Source organism: Corvus cornix, chromosome 4A, assembly GCF_000738735.6.
Source record: "Corvus cornix cornix isolate S_Up_H32 chromosome 4A, ASM73873v5, whole genome shotgun sequence".
Lineage (NCBI taxonomy): Eukaryota > Metazoa > Chordata > Aves > Passeriformes > Corvidae > Corvus > Corvus cornix.
The window spans coordinates 5,671,196-5,696,499 of record NC_047058.1 but is presented as its reverse complement, the minus strand read 5'-3'; the positions used below and the strand labels follow the sequence as shown (position 1 = coordinate 5,696,499).

General features: G+C 39.3%; 1 long non-coding RNA gene across 2 annotated transcripts; it reads right to left on the bottom strand.

The window, feature by feature from the left end:
• Positions 1–5,909: 5,909 nt before the first annotated feature.
• On the bottom strand, positions 5,910–24,726 carry LOC120412049. 2 transcript variants are annotated; one of them, XR_005604724.1, is made up of 4 exons: positions 24,475–24,726; positions 21,727–21,882; positions 21,533–21,584; positions 5,910–6,116 (listed from the first exon to the last, which is right to left on the bottom strand). It is a non-coding gene; the product is annotated as an uncharacterized LOC120412049 (long non-coding RNA). The 2 variants fall into 2 exon arrangements; XR_005604723.1 differs by lacking the exon at positions 5,910–6,116 and having other exon boundaries at positions 16,629–21,584.
• Positions 24,727–25,304: the final 578 nt, after the last annotated feature.

Genomic DNA, 25,304 nt, shown 5'->3' with positions numbered 1-25,304 from the left:
GCCCCAGCTGTGTGTGTGGGCTTGTGCATTCAGGTCTTGACTTCTGATATGTTCACCCAAGGATGGGAAAGCTTGGTTCAGGTGACAAACTTAATTAGGTCCTTTTTTTCCATCAGTTTTTTTAGCTTTGTAAATATTTTAGTCTGGTCTTCCTCATTAATCCAGGAAGATGGTGAGGAAGAGGAAGCATGGCCTGGGAGACTGAGCACGTGAGGGAAATACAGGAACACTGCAGCAATGCCAGGATGGTTTTAGGCAGGTTTCCCTATCTCCTTTCATTTTCAGCTTGCCTATGCGTGGTAAGAATGAATGAGTTAATGTCAGCTCTGGAAAGGTGTAAGTCAAGATGTGTGTAACTAAGAATTATGAACAACAGAGATGAATTCCACTGCATCCATTAAAGTGAAATGTGCTGTTAAAAATCCTGCACATAAAGGATAGAATGTGTCAAGACTAAAAACAAACAAGCAAGTGATTTTTAACCTTATTAAGGTCTGATGCCTTTCTGTCTAGAGGGCTTAATCTTTTAATACAGAACTATAAAGAACAATTACTTTTATAGGTTACGATTACAATCTAAGATGATTTACTGTTTGGCTTATATTGCTGATGAGAGCTGGGCTGTTAATTTTATTGGGTTTTTCTGATTTGGTGGTCTATCTTGTTCAGGCTCTCATTGCAATTTCTGTTACCTAAAGCTCCTTCATGCTTCTGTGTCAGCAAGTAACTCAGCTATGTAGTACAATTTGTTGAGGATGTAGCAGTAGAAAAAGCATTACCCCCTTCAGATGTGACATTTGGTGTATTACCTGCATGTGCAGTATTGTCAGGGGTGTAGTTTCTGACCTGCAATGCATTATCTGCTCCACTGACTTTGGGGCTGTTTATCACCAGTGACATATTTCTCTGCAGGAACCTGCCATTCTTCTTGTGTCTGCTTTAAAACCCTAAATGCAGACATACAGTCTGCATTTTCGAGAGCAGAATGAAACCAGATTTTTCTTCTTTTTTTTTTTTTTTTTAACAATTCCCTTCAATGTTGTCAGTTAAACAGGGTGCTTCGTAAGCTGCTTTTGCTACAGTAACAAATGTTAAAGAGCAGAGGCACTGTAAGAGTGAAATTAATTATGTATGCTTTATGCTTGTCCAACTAACCACACAGTATTCCCAATGAAATACTTAACACATCTGTGCATTCCTAAAGTCAAATAACATCACTATAATTTGAGACTTATTTTGAACAGCCAAGGAAATATTTTGTTACACCTCCAGGAAAGCCATTCTTTTGGAGGGGGCTTTTTTCATTTGTATGCTTTGATTGTGAGCTACTTAATTTAGTCAAAGATTCTAATTGAGCTTCTTGGCAGACTGCCTGATGTTTGGCACAGTAGGAATCTCTAAGTTTGAACCTTTGGGGATGTTTTCAGAGGAACGTATGTCTTCTATTTCATGCTTTATTGTGGCAGACTGATGAGAACTTCTAAAGCAAATGACAGTTGAGAGAAAATAACTCACACTGGAGTTTGTTCTCCCACTGTTGCTATTTCAATGATGAATTTCAGATAGTCTATTTTGTTTATAATATGTGAGGTTTTGAAATTATGATAATAGATGGCAATGGCAGCAGAATAATTCAGTCATGGAACCAGAGGTTAAGTGTGAAAAGAGCTCTTTAACAGGAATGATTTTTGACTAAGCAATCTGTGGCAGTCACTGGAGCAGCCTTCAGCAGCTGAAGGAGTTAAACAAGATAGATGTTATTTCACAGAGCAGTGTGTGTCATGGTCTCAGCAGACATAATAGGATGAAATTAAGAAATATGAATATTTAGGCTACAGACAAGGCTATTTCCTGATACTAAGACCTGTTCTAGTTTAAATGGTCTCTCAAGGAAAAAAAAAAAGCAGCTCCTACCAGGGAATATTTAACACCATGCTGAACTGCTGAACAATATGCTAATCCTCAGAGGAACATTACAGAATTGTCAGCAGGATGAACTAGCTGATCCCTTCCATCTCTGCTCTGTTTAATTTCAATATCTCAAAGTTTCTGCTCGGGAGAATATGAACTCCACAGCTTCGTTTTCCTGTTTCCTTGAGAACTGTCAAGTCTGCAGCCCAGAGAACGACCCAGTGCTGCAGGACTTCCTCCTTTGTTTCCCACTGCCCCTGATTTTCACAAGTTGACTTGTCAGTGATGGCTCCAGCTGAAGCCTTTGAGCTCAATTTACCCTGTTCCATACCCCGTGAGCATCTCTGTGGTATCAACCAGATGGTTCCGTCCTGGAATCACCAACTCTCCAAAGATCCAGGACTTTGAAAGCAGATACACACAAATCAAAAATGTCTTTGACTTCTCCCCTCTACTCACCAGGGAGAAACTGAAGGGTTTACATGAATATCTGCCTCCTTTTTTGCCTCTGGAAATGTGTAGATACTTCCACTTAAATAGACTTGTGTGAAAAATGAGACAAAATTATGCTGAGAATATTTTTTTTAAATATTCTTAACTCTTCAAAGCATTTTGTGTGAGATGAAACTGCTTTTCTGCCAGATCCAGTGTTGCAAGCACATGTAGTCATACCTTGGATATTGAGATCTGAATTATTTCTGAGGATTTAGCAAGTTTCTGAGGGTAGTGATGACAAAAAACAGGAGGAGAAGAGGTTTGCCCATCCAAAGAGAAGGCATGAAGGTGTTTGCAGGGCTTTTTGGTGATGAACTGCAAATGTTCAAAATAAGACCAAAGGGGAAACAGAGAAGTCCATAAATACCAGAGGCAGCCATAAAACCCAGACTCCCAAGCACCACTGACGAGCAGGCAGTTCCTCATTAAGAACTTGTTACAGTACATATATATAGTCTCAATCAATTTGTTTTATTTTAACAGTGCACCAGGTGCTTCCCATAAAATTTGAGGGCACTGAGTACTTAATTGAAATCAGCCACATATAACCCCTGTGCTCAAATAAATCTTTTTTTCCAGAAGTAATCAACTAGACCTTACCTACATAATTATATACAGAGTAGCATCAAATAGAACCTAATTGTTTTGATAATGATAATCCTGTACGTCCTGTGTACTGATCAATATACTTTTAATAATTGACCTGCCCATACTGAGGACCACTTTATTCAGAGGGATTTTTAACAGTTTTGAGAACGGAAATAGTCCAAAGCTCCCTGTGCTGGTTCTAAACATACAGGGAAAAAAAAAAATCAAAAACATCTTTATTTTGTTCTTAGAAAATCTCAGATTTATTTTTTCTCTCATTTTACTACAAAACTGCTTACGTTGTTACAGTCTTGATAAAAAATATGATATAAAAAGAAAACTTCCATTTTGAAGGCAGTGACCTCAATTCTTCACTGTGTCACACCCTGAGAAGTTGCCTGCACCTTCCCAACTCCTCCAGGTGACTCTCAAGCACCAGATTTCTTTGGATGTACCAACAGGGGTAAGTAGAGATGTCAAAGGCAAAACGTGATCGTGTTAAATTTATAATGAGAATATTCATTTCATTAACAGGATGCAGTTGCTTCATTTGGACACACCACGAGAATAGGCTAAATAGAACCATAAATAAACATTTCTAATAGCTTGACCATTTCTCAAAGCAGACAGGCTCTGTTGCTGGAGGACATAAAAAGGAGGTTTATTTAATAGAGATCTGTAACTTCATGTACACATTGGAGCATGTAAACGGCTGCAGTGCCCTACAATGTACACAAAACCCAACGTGCTCTCCACAGAGCCCCACCTGCTCCCACTGTGCTGATCCCTGATCACGGCAGGAGCCTCACGTGGTGAGAACTGTTTGCTACACACAAACCAATACAGCCTAATTACCAGTCAATAAATTCCAGATCCAATCCAATTAGATGTCATAGAGACTCTTGTGTTTAGTAAACGTAACTTATCTGTTTCAACTTGGGAATTTAAGTGGACTAATATTTAATTTATTTAATTGCAGAGTGATACATTCAGTGTATTGTACAACAGAAACAATAAATGCTTCCAAGTACAATCTACTTAGGTTTGTTTGATAAATCAAGTGACTTCTTGTGGGAGAGGATACCCTGAAAGCCTTTGAAGTCCTCTTCCTACCACTCCTCTTGTGGTACATTTTTTTTGCAGGAAATTATCTTTAAGTCAGGGTAAAACACAGTTAATACAAATAAAGCTTTAGGATACAGACTTGCTCTTGAGTGAACTTTCACACTTGGACTAACCCACACCAGAATGGCTGTAGGAAGTCCTTTTTAGAGATGTGAAGAGGAAAAGAATTGGGATCATCCACTACAGTACTAGTGGTTTAAAAAACCAGAATCTCTGTATCTCTCCCAGAGGTGAAGCATTTCCAGAAACACTAAATAACTTCAAGAAAAAAACAATTAGAAGAAAACAAGGCTCTTCACACTGGGAAAGACGCCATAGGTGACTGCACTAGTCTGTCAGTACTGCTGCTCTGGGGAGAGATTAGAATCCAAAATCACTGTGTAATGAATAGAGTCTAAATGTAAAATCACACAGGGCTGCCTAGGGAGCAGACAGGCTGCGGCAGCGGATGCTGGCTGATTAAAAAACAGCTGAGATTACTCAGAAGGTGTGGGCACCACGTCATTGCACTGATTTGGGGCAGAGAAAATCCTGAGCAGTAAGGCAGGTCTTGTCCCATGTTCTGTGAAATTCCCTTGAAATGTCTCAGACATTTTTATTGAAGGTCATGAGCACTTCACCATTTGCACCCAAGCCGATGTTCACTATCACCAGGTGGAGTTCCTTAGGTTCCATAATGTGAAGGTCAGCTCTGGGGCTGTCTCATGACATATTTAGCCATGGAAAATTTACCATGTGTCAACTTGGGGCTCGGAATTGTAGGATGAGATTTGCTGCTGGGTCAGAAGGGAAGAAACCTCCAGTTCTGTTCCAGACTGTTGCAGCTGCTCTGAATATTCCAAACAGTTGCACCCAGCTCATAAACAGCAGTTTATCTAGGGGAGCTGAATTGAAATCTGTAGCCTTGTCTCTGGCAAGAGTTGGGAGATAAGCTTGCTTTCATTTTAGAGGTGTTAGGCTCAGCATTAGTAAATTCACAGATAACTTTTTCCTCCTACTGAATATGCAGAATGTGACTCAGAACTGCCTTAAATGCTCCCCAAAGAAGGAAGATGACAGTACGGGGGAATTTATTCCAAAGCAAAATTCTATTGCTTGCAAGAGAAAATGAATAAAGTTGGGAATTCATAGCAGAGAAGCCTTAAGACTCCTCAGCTTAAAATTATTCCTCTTTACCGTTCTAGTCTGATCTCTGAAGAACAGCGAAATTACCTGAAAAAAAACCTCTGCATAAATAATTGATTTCCTTTACTCTACATATGGATTCTTTCTTCGTAAAAATATTCCTGTGGAGTACAGTTTGTCAGGCTGTAAGAGTGAAGGATTTGGTCTTTTGCTTAATACACAATGGTTCTTTTTGGTTTTCCTGGCTGTGCTTCCCAGTTCTGGCAAAGAGAAGCTCTTGCACAGCAATAAATGATGGGTTTGGTCCTGGGCTAATGATTTGAATTTTTATCACAATTTATTTCTTCTTGGTTTTATTTTTTGCTCGTGCCAGGGTTAGGTCTAGGTCATTCTGCAAAATTAAATTCCAGGCATGGATATAAACCCCCAAATGAAGTGAGAGAATCATGTTAATGGTGCCTCTGCAGGCTTCTGGAGACTGGAGAGGGAGAGCTGATTTTATCCTCTACAGAAAGAGCAGAGGCCCCCGTGGCTTCCCTGAGATGCGGGTGCTGTATCACACACTCCCTGAAAACGTGCATCCATGCACCTGATGGCAAAAACAAGAGTGGTTATTTCCACAGGTCTCTGCACCAGAAAAGAAATATCCTAAAGAGCGCCAGAAAAACTCTTAACACATATCCTGGTTTTATTTTAATGGAACCAGGTCACAACTGGGACTCACAGGGCACAGCAGGGAACAGCTGAATTTTGCAGGGATAGGAGCAGAATCACGAGAATTAGCATTTTGTGCAGTTTTGTATTCTTCTGCTGCCTCTCTGCCAGCACGGATGGGTGACTGGTATTACCTCTGGTCCACCTGGAACTCGGGCCTGTCAAAAAAATACAAATCACATTGTAAAATAATCAGCTCATGAAAAAGTTCAGGCTGAGATTTGTTTCTCATTTGTCACATCAAAAACAAGAAACCTTTTATTCAGGAAGCTGGAGAGTATTTGACATTAATCCTGCCGATATGCAGGGAGAATAAGTGAGGAATTTTTGTTGTTCATGTGTTCATGTAGCATATTAATGATTTTGATAACAGCATAAGGATATTTAGCTACTGTCTAAAACTAAATTCTTAGGGTCTTGAGACTGCTTTTTTGCCATGGTTCCAGTAAATTTATACAATTGATTGTTATGTGACTGTTAAAAGTGTGAAGAACAAGATCAAGTGCAGTTCAGACAACAGTAAAAAAAAGATTATTCTCTTTAAGTTTTATGACATCTATTTAGTTTATTGATTGACAGATGAACACACCTGTTTCCTTTTCTCTTTTTTGTTTTTATCAGCAGCTCACTTCACCTTCTGTGGTATTTGTGTGTCCTATGTGTGCAATAGTTGTTTAATGACATTAAGTTTAAAAGGAAATAATTCAGCATGCAAATAGGAAGTGAGAGAGGCAAAATTGCAAGGAGCCGATTTCCTTTTTAAAAAAGACGTATTTTTTGTTTAGACCAACAGTCCTCCTACGGAGGTTGAAAAATGTAGCATGGACTAAATTTAACTTCACTACTGTCACCAAAGATAATAATGTGTCCACCTTCTGACAGAACAAACTAAATGACACTCGCTCCACTAATATTTACCAGCATTCGGGTCTCACGGGAAGGGCTATCCATGAGTGACGGTAGCTGGAAAAACAAATCCGTGCCCCTCATCTTGCAAAGACACATTATTGGGTGAGACTTATGGGCTGCAGCAGGGATGCAAAGCACAGAGCCATCCCTGAGCTGTTAGGGGTGGCTTGGAGATGCTGAGTTTGTTTTGTCAGATATTCAGAACAATTTCCTACAGCTGAGTGATTGCCTGCAATTGTTACAATGCAACACCCTGCTGTGGAAGTTTCCCCAATGGAATCTGAGAGCAGAAAATCTGCTTTCTCACCTATTAAAAGTCAGTCTTTTCCTTTGAAGGACTTGCATGCACAGGAGACTCAGGTTTGTATTTTTTTATTGTAATGTTTCTTCTTGGCTTGCCAAAAAAAAAAAAAAAAAAAAAGAGTTCAGGATAACCCCCTCTTTCTCCAGCTGATTGGTTTAAGAATCCCATCTTCATCTCTGCACTTAGGAATCTACATGTGTATTCAGATGTTCAGCCCCAGAAGGGCAGACCTGGAGCTGGGCAGAACCATTTCCAAACAGAACAAAGAAATACCTGATGTGTGTTAGACACCACAGTTAAGAAATTTGGGTGCTGTTGCAGCAAAACAAAGTTAAAACCAAACCTCTGAGCAGTGCATGTAAAGCTGGGGAGAGCCTGACCTGTCTCAGCCCTGACACCCTGCAAACAGGACAAAACCTGTGGCCCATTATTATCTGTGGGGATCTTGTCCTCCTACAAAAATGTGATTTCTTTGCAGCTGTGGCACGAAGATTACAGAATTCAGACCTGGAGCCCTGTAACCATGAGGAAGTGAATGAAGCGCTCGTTTTGGTGCTGCTGATTCTGGAACACTTTTAGCAACCGTGAGCAGAAAATTAGGAGTTTATTTAGGATAATGAGCCTTACATCACTTTCATCATGGAAATGCAACAACCACAGACATACTCAAATCAAGATGATCAAATTTTATTGCATTAACTTGTTAAATTCTTTTAATGGTGTTAAAGGGAGTAGGTGCATTTTTTTCAAAACTCTGTCTGAAAGACAACAGCAACAATCAGTGACTTGCACAGGTCTCCAGTTTCTGTTCTGCTCTTGAGCATTTTCATGCAATTAGAGAAGCAAACCAGTGCTACAGCTGGGGGAGTATTTCCTCTCCTGGACATCCCATCTCCACAGCCTCTCTCAGCTGTCACCGCCCCTGAGGATGAAGGCTGACCAGCCATGGTGACAACATTGCACTTCCACCCCTGTCTGTGTGGTCTGTGTGTCAAACAGCAAAATTTCACCTGCATCTTTCAGTGCCTGAGTAGGTAACAAATACAGTCTCATAATCAGAAGGAAATAGGGGATGAAGTGAAGAAGCTGTATGATAATGTTCTGAAGGGAGTTAAATTTACTTAGTTATGCACAAGGATGGTTGACTAACATAGATACACCATAGGTGTAATGGCAATTCTGTAGTTTCTGACCCCATTTTCAGTTTAGCTTTATGCTTATGTCTCTTGGATGGACAGCTAAAGAGACCCAGCAGAGGCACATCAGTCTCTGTGGTTTGTACCGCACACGAAACCTTTCACAGAAAATGCACAGAGCAGTGGGGGGCTTGAACACAGCATCCTCCATTTTCTTAGTCATAAGATTTCAGAGCCATGCTTAAACTAGCCTATATTTAGCTCTATTAATTTTTATGCTTTAAAAGGAAATAGAGTTGCTTCAACAGGAAGACAAAGGTCTTTGCTATGCTCTGTAAAATTGTTACAATGCCTTAGAAAGTGGAATGAGGTGTCTGGAAGTTTAGTTCCAGAGGCCTCTCTTCCACCATGGGAAGTGGAAGATGTCTCAGATGTAAAACATGGGAAGAGCTGTTTCAGAAGAGGATCCACATTAAATTATTAGAAGTGCTCAGCTGGGCAGAGAACACTGAGGACAAGAGGATGCTACCAAAATCTCTGAAATATCAAAAAAAAGTGCAAGTTTTTAACTCAGAAAAAATTTAATCTGACTCTTAGAAATCCAAGTCCTATTCAAGGTTAACTTCACGTGACACAGATAAAGTTCTCTCTGTGTATTAAAGGCACTTGAGTGCCACCAAGTAGAGAAAAAGATTAATAAGGTCTGCTCAGTTCCCACCTGTTCTTCCATGGATCAATCTGTCATGGCCTCCTCTGATTTTACTGCAGCAAAACATAACTTTAGACTTGAATATAAATCTGACTTGCAGAGTTTACCCATTGAAACATAAGATATGAGACTAGAAAAGAAAAAGCCATATAACAGAGTGCCTTCTCTGCTGAAGCAAATCTTTTCTCTCTCCTTGGAGAGAAGGATGGTGTAATGTGGACAGATTGCACTTCTCACATTCTGGAAGAATGGTTTATTCCATGTTCTGACAGCATTTATTTGGATGGTGAAGAAATGGCTTATAAGAATTAGGGGGAAAACGTTATATTTGCCATGAATTACCCTCCTTGGAAATCTGTAATATAGAATAATATCAGTCAGTTGGTGCCTTTTGAAAAATATTTGTCATCAGATTCTTATTTCAAAAACCAGATGCTAAGGGTGGTTTTAGCAGAAAAGTCATCACCGCAGCCCCTGGATAAAAACCCAAACCAACAACACTGGGAAAACCTGTACTGGTGAGAACAGTCTGGCTGGGGATACAAGCAACCAAATACCTGTAGATGCACAACTCTAGGACCACAGCAACATCGACTATTTCAGGTTGGAAATGACCTTTGAACATTTTCTGTTCTACTCCCTTAAAAATAAGGCTTAGTTTGGTGAGGTTGCTCAGCATTTTCTGCTTTTGAGTGTTGAATATCTCCAGTAATGGAGATTTCCCAGCCTCTCTGGGCCCTTGCTCCAATATTTGACCGTCTTCAGCATGAAGAAACTCTTGCTTAGATTCAATAACACCTTTCTTTTGCTGCAACTTCTGCCCATAGCCACGAGTCTGGTTGGGAATCTCTGAGAAGTGTCTGGCTTCATCTTCCCAGTGAAACACTCATTAGTGATCTCTCATGAAAAAAAGTCTGGCAAGGTACTATATGTCCACAACCAGGCAAATGCCTGGTAAAAGTGAATAATCCCTTCTCCTGAGCTGCTGGCTGTGCTTTTGCAAGTGCAGCAGAGAACGAAGCTGATGCACTTCAGGTCTGAATTTTGCTCTTACTTTATTTTTAGAGTAATTTCTTTATCTATTTAAGGAATCCCAGAAATTAAGTATCATTTCATTGCTTTTTATATGCGATAATAAAATTAGTTCTTCACAGAGCTCACTGAGAGCACAGCTAAAATAAGTGTTGCTTACAGAAATGTCCTGATTTTCTACCTGGGAGTATTCCACTGAGGCTCTATGGAGCTATATGGGTAAAATTTGTCATGTTCATTTATATCACAGATGACATAATGACATCATAGAGACCAGGGCAGAATAATAGATAAGTTGTACCTTTTAATCCGAAATTTCTGAATCCAGCAGTCCTTATGGTATTGTAGTGCCCTCAAACTTGCTTTGGGAGTCTGAGTCAAAAGCAATCCATACTTCTCACTGTCTGTACGTGCTGCTTGGCTGACAGCTCCCAGAAGCTCAGATGACCAAGACTACCATGAATTTTTATCTTAGTTCCAGGCTTTCACCATTAACATCTTTACCTGACAATCTTCAAATCAGAAACTTTTGAATTTTTGATACAGAGATATCAATTTCTGGTGTTAAAAGTAGTGAAAAGGGATTATTTTAACAGTATTACAGATGGAGTCCTTTCACTCTGCTCTCTACTGCCTCCAATGTCAGCGTTCCCTCCATGAATAAAGCAGAGTGTAAATAAGAGACCTGTCCATGCAGAAGTTGAAACACGTTGTAATGAGATGACAGCACATTCCAGATAGCAAACATTGGTAATAAACAACCCCTGGCTCTATTTATCACGACTCTGGGATATCTAGGCACAGACAGAAGTCTTGAAATGGCACCATGAGAGAGGAGCCAAGCACATTCAGAGAACCTTTTCTGATAAGCCCAATCTCACCGAGGTTTTTGCATGAGCAAAATGAATGTGCTTGATTGAATGGTCCCAAACAGCAGATAGGGAAGCTCAGCAAGAGATTATCAGAACTTTGGGGGGAAAAAAACCTAGTTGTGTTAGAAAAGAGTCGCTGCAGGATGTTTGGCAGTAAAACAGGTATGCAGGGAAAAATAATTTATTTTTTTTACCAGTATTCCTGAATATATGCAGGTGAATCCAGTCTGAAAACTCACACAGCTCTGTCAGTCCCACTGAGAACCACGGAGCTTCTTATTTCTGAAGTTTCAGTAAGGAAACTGCCCAGGCTTCCTGAAAGATGCAGGTGATCCAGACAAGGATGTTGGTGCATTATTCGATAATCACAGGTTGATTTAATCGAGTGATTTAATACACCATGCATGAGATTCAATTCTTAATGGACCTAATTCAATCCAGTGGTGCTTCTTGCTTGAAAGGTGATGCAGGCAGAATGGAGTGAGGTGCTGGATGCTGTGGAAACCGTATTTTACAGTTTTACACTTTTACAAAGAGTGGCTGTTCTGCTGAATGTTATGTAAGGTTCAGGAAATGGCATCAGAAATTTCATGCCATTTAAAGTCCGCTGCACGGAGGGTATTTTGCGGCAATTCAGTATGAAATCACACATATTTACAGTATGTTAATTTATTTTCTCTCTTAATTTTGTCACTGACATGTTTTGACACCAAAGAAATAATTATTTAATGGAATAGAAAAATCATCTTGTGAAAGAGCTGTTGTATTTGGGTGTCCAAACACACAATCTGCTTTAATAGCAAACAAAAATGACTACATTTGGAATGGAGATGCTTGGGTTGAATGTGGAGAATTCTCACAGTTCACAACCACCTTACAATTTTAAGAATTTGCCAATTTTTTTAATGCTAACTTAGCAAACCAAATTGAGAAAATGTCTTTGTAGATAATCAACAAAATGTAATACATTTAAATGTCTAAATGACAGATCAATCAAGCTCAGTCTGGAATCATCCTTAATCTCCCTGTGACTCTTCACAAGTTTCCTGGATCAGAAGGGTGAGAGAGGCTGGGGGTCAAGGACAGGAATAGACTTTGCACATAGGCAGCAAAGAGACAAACCCATAAATTTTACAGTAATATGAGTCAAAGCTGCTGCATTGCATCTTCCCTCTTCCCTGCAGTGCAATTGCAACAGGTGCAATATGGCAAGAAAGGGCTGGGTTTCCTAAAGCAGCAAATGGAAAAGTGTGCTTTTCCTGTTAGTACCGGGATATTTTCAGAAAACGTCTCTCTGAAAAATATCTCTGTTTTCTGTTTTGTTTGACATAGTGATCATTCTCAGAAAAGGTAGAGGCAATAAGGCTTGAAGAAGCTGTGCTGCTTCTGCCATTCATCCAAGGTCTGTGTGCTCCCTGTTATCCTCAAGTCCTACTGACACTGAATCTCTTCCCCCAGACTAATGAGAGCAATGAGAAATATATTCCTGTCCTGATTCTGTCGTTTGCCATCAGTGGAGCCACAATACAGCTGAGCAGTTTTTTTTTTTTCCCAAGGGATCATAAAAGGCAACAACCTGAAAAAGAAAATGCAACCCCAAGGATTATCCTGCTGTACTTCAGGGTAACTCTTCATACCGTAAAACAAAATATAACTGGAAAAACAACAAAAGAATGAGTCCCTGTCTGCTGTATGGATAAAGAAGTGTAATTTCTATGTTATTGCACGTGTTCTGTCTTGTATTCAGAAGCTTTCTCATTTCTCCAAGTTTAGGTGTAAGAAGATGAAAGTTTTAACCTCTGCTGCAACTAATACATTAAGCTCAGAAAGCGCCACCATAAATTACCTTTTCTTTACCTTTTTCTGCCATTGTACAGATAATAAATTGTCTTCCTAATGTAACCAGTTTTATTACATTCTTGAACTTAGCAGAAGGCAGATAATCACCTTTGCACCATTAGACTTGATTAAGTTAAACTCAGAAATTGGACCTGGAAAGCACTGAACTGTACATTTCACAGGCCGAGTTTAAACACACATAAATATTTTTCAATATTAATGACTCAAAGGGGCTTCGTTTTTACAGTTATGCAAATAGTTTTCCTGGTTGTTTTCTACAGAAAATTAATGTCAGGGACATATTTTACAGCATGTAAGATGACATAATGCAGAGCATCAAAAGCAACCAACCATGCAGGTGAAGTTCTGTTCTTAAAACCAAACCTAAAATGGTCTTTTAGACTTGTGTGTGTTAAGTGCTCTTCATACAAAGTAGGGTACAATAATATTAATTCCATTAATTCAATTTAATCATTCTAGTATGAAATGATTTTTTATGAGTGAAGTTGGTTTTTTTTTTTTAATTAATGAACCTCTGATTTTCAGTTTACACTGTGCATGAAACCCTTGTTCTGAACTTGTATGAAAGTAACAATGAAGTGGAATATTTTGATATTTTGGATCCCAATTTAGTTCACTACACTGCGTATTGAAGGATAACATTAGAGAAACTTTTCTCACTGCCTCTATGTCTGAAAAGGAAGACTTCCTTTATTTTCAACTCCTTTTATTTTCTCTCTTTTACTCTCTTTCATGCTTTAACTTTCCATTTAATGCATATGTATAACTTTTTAGGCTTTATAATAATGCAAGTTATTATGAAAATCTACATTTTTTTCTTGCCTTATAGCCTAACGAGTCTCAGATTGTTCCCTATGTGTACAGATACATATATTAACGATAGTGAAGCAAATGAGCTGTTAGTGAGGTGAGAAATACCTGGCAAGTGCTTTTTGGTCCCTGTATGAATTCTCTTTACAATCCAGTTCCATGCTTTGTCGGCAGTTAAGGCTGTTAACCAAGCTAAAAGAACTTCACAGCCAATTAAAAGGAAATTTCTTTGAATTCCTTTTCTTTACAGGAAGGAATAAGCAAGTGAGAAGGTTCTTGGCTATGAATGTTCCAGTAGACGTTGTTAAACTGTGTGAATGCAAACTGAAAACTCCATATTTTGCTGCAGTAATCGTAGGGTGGAAGGTGAAGAAAATTTGGCAGTGGAGTCAGATAAGTCTGAGACATCATCTTTTTTTCTCTAATGATTCATCTTTCACACATTTAGCTTGAAAGAGTAGCTCTGATTAATTCTGCTTTGGAATGAAGTGGCCTTCCAATGCCAAAAAACGTGACAGACTTGGACTGAAAGCATGCCCACCGCCAAGGCTGGATGTGAGTGCTGTGTTCAGGACTAGCAAAACTGCTTGAAAATGTGTGGGTTTTTTCCAAGTGCTTCCCTGAAATGGAGCAACTTACTTTGGTTGCTCTGCAGCATTATTTGATTGTGAGGATGCTCAGACATTGATTCATCAAACCCAAATTGCTTACAAGGAAAGGTCACAGGTGCCTACTAGTTCATAAGATAACTATTAGCCCTGATTTAGGGTTGAAATTGCTATGGATTTCTCACATTTTCAACAACCTGTGCCTTTCCAGGAACTTACCAAAAAATAATGAAGCAATGACTCAGGAAAATCACATTCATTATCATCTGTACTTGTCCAGAATAAAAGTTTGATCGCAAACACTTGTACTTATAAAAGATTTCCTGTGTTCTCCAGCACTGTTAGGAGAGTTATGTACTGTTTCTCCATCGCATTTCTGAGGGCAAAAAGGCCATTTTCCTTGCCTGCTGCTATAAACCTCTGATGAGAGGTGAGTGGGACATGATGAACTTCCACACTCCAGAATTTTTGAAGGTGTTCCTCTTCCTGGGTGTGTGGCTCCCAGTGTTTAGCACAAGATAAACCTCGTGTGTGCAAACAAGTTCATTAAAATTGCAAGAGCCTGTAGCACATTTGTAACAGCTTGCCCAAAGGTTAACATTTATGATTTTGCACTGCCAACATCCTTGCTTTTATGGGGCACATTTGTATGCTAAATTGCCTATTATGTTAAGCTGTAAGTTCCCATTTAGCAGCATCAGGAATAAGGTTTGACTATAAGTGTTCAGATTTTATTAGTGCTGTGCTAGTCTTCTCAACAGCTCAAACTTCCCACAGCCTGAAAATTTGCTGCAACCTCTGGCGAGGTTCTTGTGTACGAGATGGGTTTAGGAACAGCTGAGTTAGATAAGGAGCATGGGAAGAAATGTGAGGCACTGCTCACTGGTGGGAAAAAGATGCCTTGCTGTGGCTAACCTCTACACGAATCCTAAATGTCATGTTTAAGCAATGATTGCATCTAAAACAATCTCAGTAGCATCCCTTTCTTCATTTAACGAGACCAGAAAGGTCAGATGAAAATATTCCAGGGGAAAGGGTGTTTTATTGGCAGGTAAATATGTCCAGTTGCTTTGTTTTTTGCTGTAGGTTACTTCCCAACGCACAACCTAACAGAACAACTGTGATATACCAGCCCTGTAAGCAGAAATGGCAAATTTCAGCTGTATATGCAGTTCTCAAAGGTAAGAGAAATGTATTTGCTAATGAAACCGTGCTTCACTCCGTCTTCCCTTGCTACCAGGGATTTCTCAGGAGATCCTGGGACTGAGGGACTTAAAAATGTCACAAAAGCCTTTCAGTTCCAGGTCACCAGTTTGACAGAGCAGGGACCTGATTTCAGACAGTGTTTTAAAAGCCTCCATGAATATCTGCTAACGTTAGCAGTGACTGTAGTCTGCCAGTGGTGACTGACTATGGAAAGTAACTTAAGTAACTTGACAAAAATAACAGAAGCTCAAGTCTTTAGCCCAGGCTTTCTCTGCAATTCAAAAAAAAAAAAAAAAAAAGGTGGGACAGATTTCTTTCTGCGTTCCTTTGTCAAAAATGAGAATGTGAGAACATACAGATGCTGCTCTGCTCCTAAGCTTTTCCTACCATGCTGGAAAACAGCATTCAAAGCAGATGCACTGATGTCCCTCACAGGCTGACCAGGCCAGGTTTATTTTGCATGGTGCCTGTAAGGATGAGAGTCTGTGTTTGCAAATTGTTACAGAGCTTGAAAAATATTATCACTGTAATTATTAGAACTATTATTAGCTATTCACCCCAAGCAAAAGCAAAAAACACAAAAATGGAGTTTCAGGTTGGTCATACAGAAAAATAAATATTTTCCAAGATTGACAAACAATCTTTTTATGTAACAGGATGTTCTTAGAGGCAAGCAAGATGATACAAGTAATGTAAAATCCTCCAGCGCACAGTCCATGGCTGAGGAGGGCTGCCTCAGTCACTGATTAAACAGGCTTGCAGAGTTGTGTGTTCTGCAGAACTCACCATTTTTCAGTGATTGTAACAGCTGGAGTGAGGAAGGTGCTTTTTTCTGTGTAAAATACAATATCATTTCCAGGAGACAGAGGTCCCACATGAAAGCCCCGAGGTCTCTGTAGGAATCTGTCTAGCTGAACACACTGACTTTGTCGCTAGCAAAGGCTGCAACCTCCAGCAAATGCAGACAGTGCTTTACCTATTAAGACAATCCGTAGGGGAGAGACTCGAGGAAAGAAGCTCAGAAAGTTGGTGGGTTTTTTTTTTTTAAATGACCTATTTAAAGTTACATTTTTCAAATAATTTAAGGAGAAGACTTAGTTAATGCTACTTAATCAAAGTTCCCTGCAAATAACTTAAAGGTGACAGGTCAGCAGAGACATGCTTACTTAAAGACAGTATTTTAAGATTTAAAATGCTAAGAGTCTTACCAAGTCTAATCTGCTAAAAATTATAATAAAGCATAAGAGAAGTTCAAACCTTATTTATTTCAAGATCAGATTTATTATTCTTTCAAGACCTTGCAGGCAGAGAAACAGACAAGAATTAACACAGCAACAATTTGTGTAAAAGCACACAGCCTATATACAATGGTGGATGGATGATGATTGATCCCTTTTGTTATCCAAAATATTCGGGATTTCTGGTCAATTATTCTCTATGGCCTAAATGGGGTTTGTGTTTTAGGCAGTTAAAATTATTTACTTTGGGAGTTGGTTTTCTTTTTACTGAGAAAATGTGACATCTGTAAATACACTGCAGTACTGTGCTATTTCCAAGTTCTTCTTGGTTGTAAAGTTATTTTTTAAATGGCTGTTGCTGTAGTTTGAAATGAAAATGGTGACCTTAACAAGCACTATCATTATTATGCCTTCAAGGGACTTACCCACTCTCTTTCACTCTGATACTCAGTGTCTGACTAGCTTGGAGTTCTGGATCTATTATTTTGCTGAAATCACTAAAAAAAGGGGACTCTGCTTTGTCCTCTGTTGCTTTCTGTGGGTACATTTCATATTAGCATACTGCACAGCAGGATTCTCATTTCAAGATAGTAATTGGAATAATATTCTAATTAGAATCACACACCTAGAACTTCACTTTTCCTAAGTCAGAGTTGCATGGTGAATAAGTAATTGAAGAACAAACCCAAGTGATTTTCTACTTTTTATTAGGCTAAGAGAGTAGCGTGGAGTATCCAGTGGAGGCATCCCAGACTGCTGCAAGGGGAGAGTTCACTGCTATAACGTGGTGGGAAAGGAAAACAAAAAACCCACCAGCTAATGAAATGGTGCAACCCACAAGCTCAAAATTCTGAAGAAGACTTTGACATAACCACTGATATATTACTAGCCTAAAACCAAAATATAACTCAGCCTTGCAGGCGGGGCTGGGAGAGTGACAGGGTCTGAGCACCCTTTTTATATCAGAGCACTCCTGGAATTTCAACCAGCACAGTAAGGGAAGAGCAGGGTTCTGAGAGAGGGGGAAGATCGCACCTTTGTGCATTCTCTAAATCAGTGCTATCCCAGCCAAAAACAATCCAGGACACATTTTAGAGCCATTTGAAGATTTGTGAGGCAGATGTGCCAAGCATATTAAGAACAAAGCAGCAAATCCAGACAGTTCTTAAATACCAAATGATGTGATTTAGTTTAGAATGAAGCAATCAGTGTTTGGAGAATGCTTTTAATAACACTGTGTGTCCCTCTGGAAATTACCTATTCGGTGCAGGAAATTTCTGTTTGGTTATATTTCTGCAGGTAAACATTGTATTTATTACATTCACAAAGCAACAGAAATTTAGATTGCTGAGCCTAGAAAAGCTCCTGTAGCATTTTCTTTCTCCTTTACATTTATAATAAACATGAATTATATATGGAGACAGCCATGCTTTGTTTAAACTGCTGCACTAAGTACCCCGTGACAGCAGTAAATCAATGGTTTGCTTTCTCATACATTTGAAAGAATGTAATAACTGGAATAAACAATTAATCTGATGGGTACAAGGAAGTCTCTGGAGCTAAGTAGAAGAATAATACTGTTCTATTGTTCATACATTTGTCATTTGTTGATGGTCACACTTTATTGACTTTACATATTATTTGCCCAATTATTTGATTCTCAAAGTTATTTTGAATAATTTATTCAGTATTCACTTAAACTGATGTCTGAAATTTATTTTTTTGCTTGATCTCCAACTAAGAAGCCAATTATGATCAGCTTTAGAAGTTATTAACCAGACTTCAGTTTCTATTTTTGCTACCTAATTAAATCTAATGCTCCTGGTACTACAATGACACTTGGGCACTTAAGGTGTTAATGTGGTTTTTTTTTTTTCTTTTAATGGTAGTATTTGTATAATATAGATGCATATACATAGAGATGAGATAATGAATACATATATATATATATATTTATAAATCCCAGTGGCTACTTGCTTATTAACTTGAAGGACCAGGATGAGCTCCGGTTGGGCTTTAAGGCTGTTTGGATGTGTCAGGAGACAATATGGGAGTGAAACTGTTCAGAGGAGCTTTCATCAGGCTTCTGTTACCTGGTGCCCTGGAGGTGCCATGGACATTATTAATGGGGGAAACACAGATGGGTGCACAGTGACATTCCATGGACAAGCAGGAAATGTTGGATAATAAATTCGCAGAGCTTGCTCCATTTTGTATCTCCTGATTTTAGAAATGGAGGAATTTAAACCACTCACATGAGAGAAATAAATGCTGCGTGAAGCGTTCCTGCTCCGGTTCCTCTGTCTTTGCTAAGTGAAACCAAGGAACAAGGAAAATTATCTCTTTATAGGACTATTACCCATCATACTTACTGAAGCTCTTGGGGTTTTTCATTAAATGCAGAGACATTTCACTTGAAGTTCCAAACATTTCTGATTGGGATTGGCCTTGCGCATATGCAGACCTGATTGAGCCTTACCCAGACATTAAACAGGGTCAGTTAATAGCTTTGTCCCAGACAAACTAATTGTTGACCATGGGTGAAGGGCTGGAACAAGCAAGCAAGGCTAGGACCCCACATGTAGGGAGGATAAATGAAGTATTTCCCCCCCACGAAGCTTCATGACATTTTTACACTGAGAATATCAACCATGACATCTACAGTCACATAACTGAGACCACAGGAGACCTTCCTGGTTTCTTTTTGAGGCTGACAGGGACCAGATCCGTTTGGGACAGGACAAGTCCAAAAACATGATCCTGCCTTTGGGAGGCAAGAGTCTTAATGGATATCACTGCTGTGAAAAATATTTATCTTTGCTTCCTGCCAACCCTGGGAAAGGATTATGAATAGTTTCTGTGTAGCCAGTGGTATTGATGTTTAAATGATCAAAAACATGGCTTTGAACATCTTTGTCTCGAGGCCTGGATAATTTCTTCTTCAGAAATGAAACCAAGCCATTGTAAAGCTGCTGAAAAAAGGAAAAGAAGCTCCCATGGATGGACTCATATGTTTTAAAATATTAAAAAATCTCAGAGTTACAAGTTTTACTCTTTTTATCCAGAAAGGGGTTTATGTTTGGGGAGGATGGGGCAAAGTATGTCATAAATTCCTTCTGCTAGGAAAAAATAGCATTGTTAGGTTCACTGTTTCCTCAGTAATATTTCTGAATAAACACAGATTTCTGTATTGATGAAGGAAACATCAAGAGTTGTTTAATTGCAGTCTTTTTTTTCCCCTTTTAAATTCTCTCACATTCTTTTTCCTTGTACTAGCTATCAATTTATTCATATTGCTTAGATTATCCTGTCTGCCTTTCTTTTCCCCACTCACCCTCCATATCTTCCCTAAACCAACAAATTTTTGAACCTTTTCGCTTAATGTGGGCTTTTATTTCAGGTCTGTCACCTCTTGTTATGTACCCAAAGAGGGAGGGGAGCGTTGGAGTTGACCATGCACCAAGGCAGCAGGCAGAACTTGCAGGCAGCCTGGATTTCCTTCATGCCTGTATACTGTAACCTGAAGGTTAAAAAAAAACCCCAGACAACAAACCCTCTTCATTTTGTCCTTGAATGCTCAGTGAGAGAGCTCCTTCACGGAAGGCACAGAGGGATCGATGGCGGGCCGGTGTCATTTGCCGTAAGGATCTGAGGCGCTTTAACCCTTGAGGTTATTCACTGCATCCCACTTGTCCAGGCACTTACACTCCCTCTCCCCCTGCCTCCTGTGCTGTCTCATGCACTGCTGTGCTTACAGATGCACGTGGGCACACCTGGCTGCACTGCTCCTGTCAGAAGATAATCTGCCATTCTGGTTTCAGGCTATGCTAAAAATGTCTCAGAAATTGTCATAAATACTGAGCACCAGGTTTGTAACTGGATGTCTCTTCTTTCATACCAATTTTAACATTAAGTCCTTCATTTGCTAACATAAAAAGTATGGTAACTCTGTATTTTCTTTTCCCCCATTTCTATATCTTTTTCCAAATTACTCAACGTGAAAAGGAAGGTGAAAAAGTTGGCTTGAAAAATTTGAGGAGCTCACTAGCTAAAAACTCCCAAAGGTAAGCTTTTCCATGTTTGCAAGATCAAGTGAAAGAGATAATCCAAGTGTGATGGTTGGATAAGGCTGATGATTACAAAAAGCCAAATGACAATGAAAATAAAATAGAGCTTTGAATTAAGACGACCTAATTTTATTTCACTTCTCCCACTGACTGGCTCTAATAACTTTTAAGGACAAAGCTGTTCTGCATGACCACACTGGTATTGCATCCTCTGCTGAGATGTGAGTCCTCCTCTGCATTTTTCGTGAAATATAGTGAAATTAAAATGACAGATAATTGAGTGTGTAAAAGAGCTTGGCAATCACAAAGGCGAGCCTGGCTTCCATGCAGCCAAGAGACTTGCTGGCAATAATTCTTGTTACATTAGGAGGAAAAAAGTCAATTCCAAGATAACATTTCCTGGCTGATCTAAGGCCTGGGTGTCCTTACATTTTGTTTAGCCTTGTTACAGATGTTTGATGGAATGTGGACAGATAATTGAGTGAAGGATCAAGTCTTATTCCTGGAATTGCTTTCAGGGCTACCAAAGTAAATTTTCTCAGTTCGATAACATCAAGAAAGCTTTAAGTAAATGAAACATCTTGTACTGTGGTCAGAGACATGAAACGTACCACTGCAATAACCAAAGCAGTCATATTATCAAGAAATACGCCAAAGGAAGCCAGTAGCATTCTCATTTGAAAAGAAAGAAATAAAACAATTATTGTAATCAGAATTCAGGGAGGGAGAATTGATCCCACTTTTGAAATCCATAAAACTGCATGCAGGAATAAAATGTGTTAAATGCAGTAACACCTGTAGTCACTATTTCCTCTCTACTTACGCACAACGTAGTCACAGTGTGCCTCAGTCCTGCAGAAGGTGATAATTGCTTACTGCCAAAACAAAACAATAGCAAATCATTATTATTCTCATGATAGTAACAGGGTTCATTTTTTTGTTTGTTTTCTTTTTCTTGCAATGAAGTCGTGTGTGCACTCCATTTATTTGACTTCCTGTCAGAATATTAACTCTTACTCTGTTGTTTTTCTGCTTCCCAGTCACTGCACTTCCAGCACTGCATTTTCCAGTCTTCCTGGTGCAGGCGCTGACATTGCAGCAGCTCAGGGTAGTCTGTTCCCTTCTGTCACATCTGCTCAGACCTAAGGTGACGTGGATATACTGAGACACGACCTGATGAAACACAAAACATCGGCAACAGGAAGTTGTGCTCTCTCTTGGCCTTGGGGACAAGCATGGAAACTGAAATTCTAATGCAAAAGACACCACAGGCAGTTGTACATTTATTTACTGGATTCATTGATTGAGTGAGAATATTCCATTTCAACAGGGAAAGTAGTTGGTAATATTTAATGAAAGCATTGGCTGAACTGTGTGATTTCAACATATGTTTTTTTCTCATTGCCTATTTTGCAAATGTTAATGGGAAAGTCATAAATGAACAGAGGGTCAATCTAAGTCATTCCTACTGCTTGTTAGACACCAATTGAATACATGATTAAACAATGTGCAAGCCTTGTTCTAATCCCATTCATGGAATGATTTTTATTCTGTAGAAATATTTTTTTTATAGGAAGATCATATATAGAAAGCATGTCATGACAGATTTATCAACAAACTCAATTAAACTAAAAGCTAGAATGCCTGGGCTAGCAAAATTGTACAAGAGAAATTGCTTCAGGAAGTTAATGATAATGCATTATATCCAGTGATGATCCAGCCTTCCTTCTGATTCAGGCAAAGATTTAAAAAAGAAAAAATACCGCAAAGCCAAATCAGAATCCTTTGCACTGTATCAACACAAAAGAATATGACCCTTTTAATCTTAACATGAACTGGAGGCTCATAAAGCTCTTTCTAAAACCAAATCCTGAGTGTTTATTGCTGGTAATGGACGGGCACAGTCAGGAAATGAAATTCTCTCAGTGAGAGGGGTCTTTTCTGCAGCCGTTTCAGCAGAGCCCATTGAGGGGGTTCATCCTTTGTCTTTCCCAGGTAGAAAAACCTGCTAAAGTACTCTAAATTCCCTTTTCCCTGGTAGAGGATGAAGCTGGGGGAGACACAGGTCACAACTAATATTTATGAAACCTTATTATTTATTGAGCTGGTGTTGCTAATAGAATCCAGTCTTTCTGATTAATTACAGATATCTATACATCCATGCACTCCCCCAGACAGCTCACTCCAGCCACCTGGAGAGCCACAGTGACAGGTCAGTGTGGAAGAGGCTCAGGGGTGTGTGTGTGATGCTGGTCTCTGTTTGAATAAAGCAGCCACCACCTCCTTGGATAGGTTCCATTTTTAATGCTACTGTGCGCTGCTGGCTCTGGACAAACCCAGCAGCTGTGGAGCTTTACCCATTTTTGCAGGTTCAGCCAGGCAGACCCCAGAGCTCATCAGACCTTGGAAGGCTTTCACAGGATCACAGAATCAATTAGGTTGGAAAAGACCTCTAAGTTCATCAAGTCCAACCTTTGACCCAACCCCTCTGTGTCACCCAGACCATGGCACTAAATGCCACGTCCAGGCTTTCCTTAAGCACCTCCAGGGGTGATGACTTCACCACCTGCCCAGGCAGCTTTTTCCAGAGCTTGACAGTTCTTTCTGTGAAGAAATTCCCCCGAATGTCCATCCTGAAGCTCCCCTGGCTCACACTGAGGCCATGTCCTCTCATCCTGTCACTTGTTGCCCGGAATCAGAGCCTGACCCCTCTGGCTGCCCCCTCCTGTCACGGAGCTGTGGAAAGTGATAAGGTCAGCCCTGAGCCTCTTGCTCTCCAAGTTAAAAAATGCTCTCTCTCCACATTTCCTTACCCTCTCTTTTGGGACCTCCCTGTCCATCCCCACACATCAGCAGCTCTGGACTCAGCTCACACAACTTCACCCAGAGGGTCTGGCACCCCCTGAACTCCCGGACAGGCACACACCAAACTCTGTGTGAGGGATAAAATGCCATCTGTACTCCTGCCAGGGCGTGCACAAAGGGCTGGGATGCATATTCATGGCTCCACTCTCTGGACTGAAGGGACAATATTAATTCATAATCAAGATTAATTTTCTGTGCCCGGCTGGATTAACATACTTGTAGCCAATTTTGGGACAGGTACCTGAATTCAAGTAATTAATGTGTGCTGAAAAACCTAAAGAGCTTCCATTTGAATTTATTTCTTAATTTTTAGAAACCCTCTCCCCCCACCTATTGATGATATCATTGCTAGTTGAGAAATAAAGGCCTCTGCTTTTCTATTGGGCTGCAGCTGGATCTTGGCTTGCTCACAATATTCATTATTAGATGAATAAAAATGTTGATTTTGCTATTTGAGCACTGCCTGCTTGTTTTTTTTTCCATGTTGAGTGCAGGTTGGTGTCTGTTTGTTAAAAGACAAAAGAAAATCAATACAAGTGTTGAAAAGGAACCTTGGGTATTCAACTTTGCAAACAAAGTTCTTAAATAAGCACCAAGAAAAGTAGTAATAGAAAAAATATGAATACCTGACTTAATTACCAGTGCTCACCTGAGGAATATTGCTCTTTCAAATATAAAGGACCAAGTGGAAAAAGCAAAAAACTGTTTTTCCAAGGAAAGTAAAAATGGAATGATCCTATATATTTGCATTTCAGCTATGGTTATATTTTATACCAATATGTCTTCAATTATTCGTTGATACAGAGAAAAATAAAGAGAGAAAAATTAATCCCTCATACTTAAAATTTAAAAAAATAACATGATTTTTGTTTTAGTTGTTGCCAAGATTTATTGAATCACCTGTATAATCTTTCAGCTTCTAGCCTTTGAATATCTCAGAGCATTCATCTGGGCATTCTGAAGATGAAGAAATTTTAAATTATTGATGATCCTCTCAGGAAAAAAAATGGCAAGTCTGCAATCCTATGTTTTGGTGGTTTTCTTCTTTTCCTTTAAGCTAATTCTGCAAAAGAAGTAAAACATAAGGATATATTTCCTGCCTGCTCCTGAATTAAGACACTGATATAAAAATAAACAGCGGAAACAAGTTGGATAGTGAGTCACTGGATTAAGCATAAATTAATTGTTTGGTTCTTTTGAATTAATTTCTATAAATTTCAGGTGGATTTTCTCACTGATTTCTAATTAGTTGTAAGAATATATTTTATATACCTTAATTGGTATCACAGTGCAAAAGGCTTAAAAAAATACAGAATCTTCTTAAGTAAGGAGCAAAGCACATCATTCACAGGAGAAAAACTTACCTACAAAAGTAGAATTAATGATGTCTAGTTCCATTTCATGTATAATTTCAAAGTTGCTTGCCAGGACAGAGCTGCCCAGCACAATTAGGCTTTCATGTACTAACGAGAGCAGGAAGGGCTGCCAGCAAAAAAAAAAAGAGAAGCCAACCAATCCTGAAATACAAAACATTCTTCTGTGAGGATGAAGAAAGTACATCTGAGGAGGAGTTGGGGAAATAAGAAGTCATTCGTTCATTGACAGCGTTTCACAGGAAATATGCATTAGGGGAGAACAGGGAGAAGGACACCAGCTATTAGATACTGATATTTACCAGTTCTCTGGCTTTCAATTACAGCCTTGTGAACATTTGGATTCTGAAGAGAAGC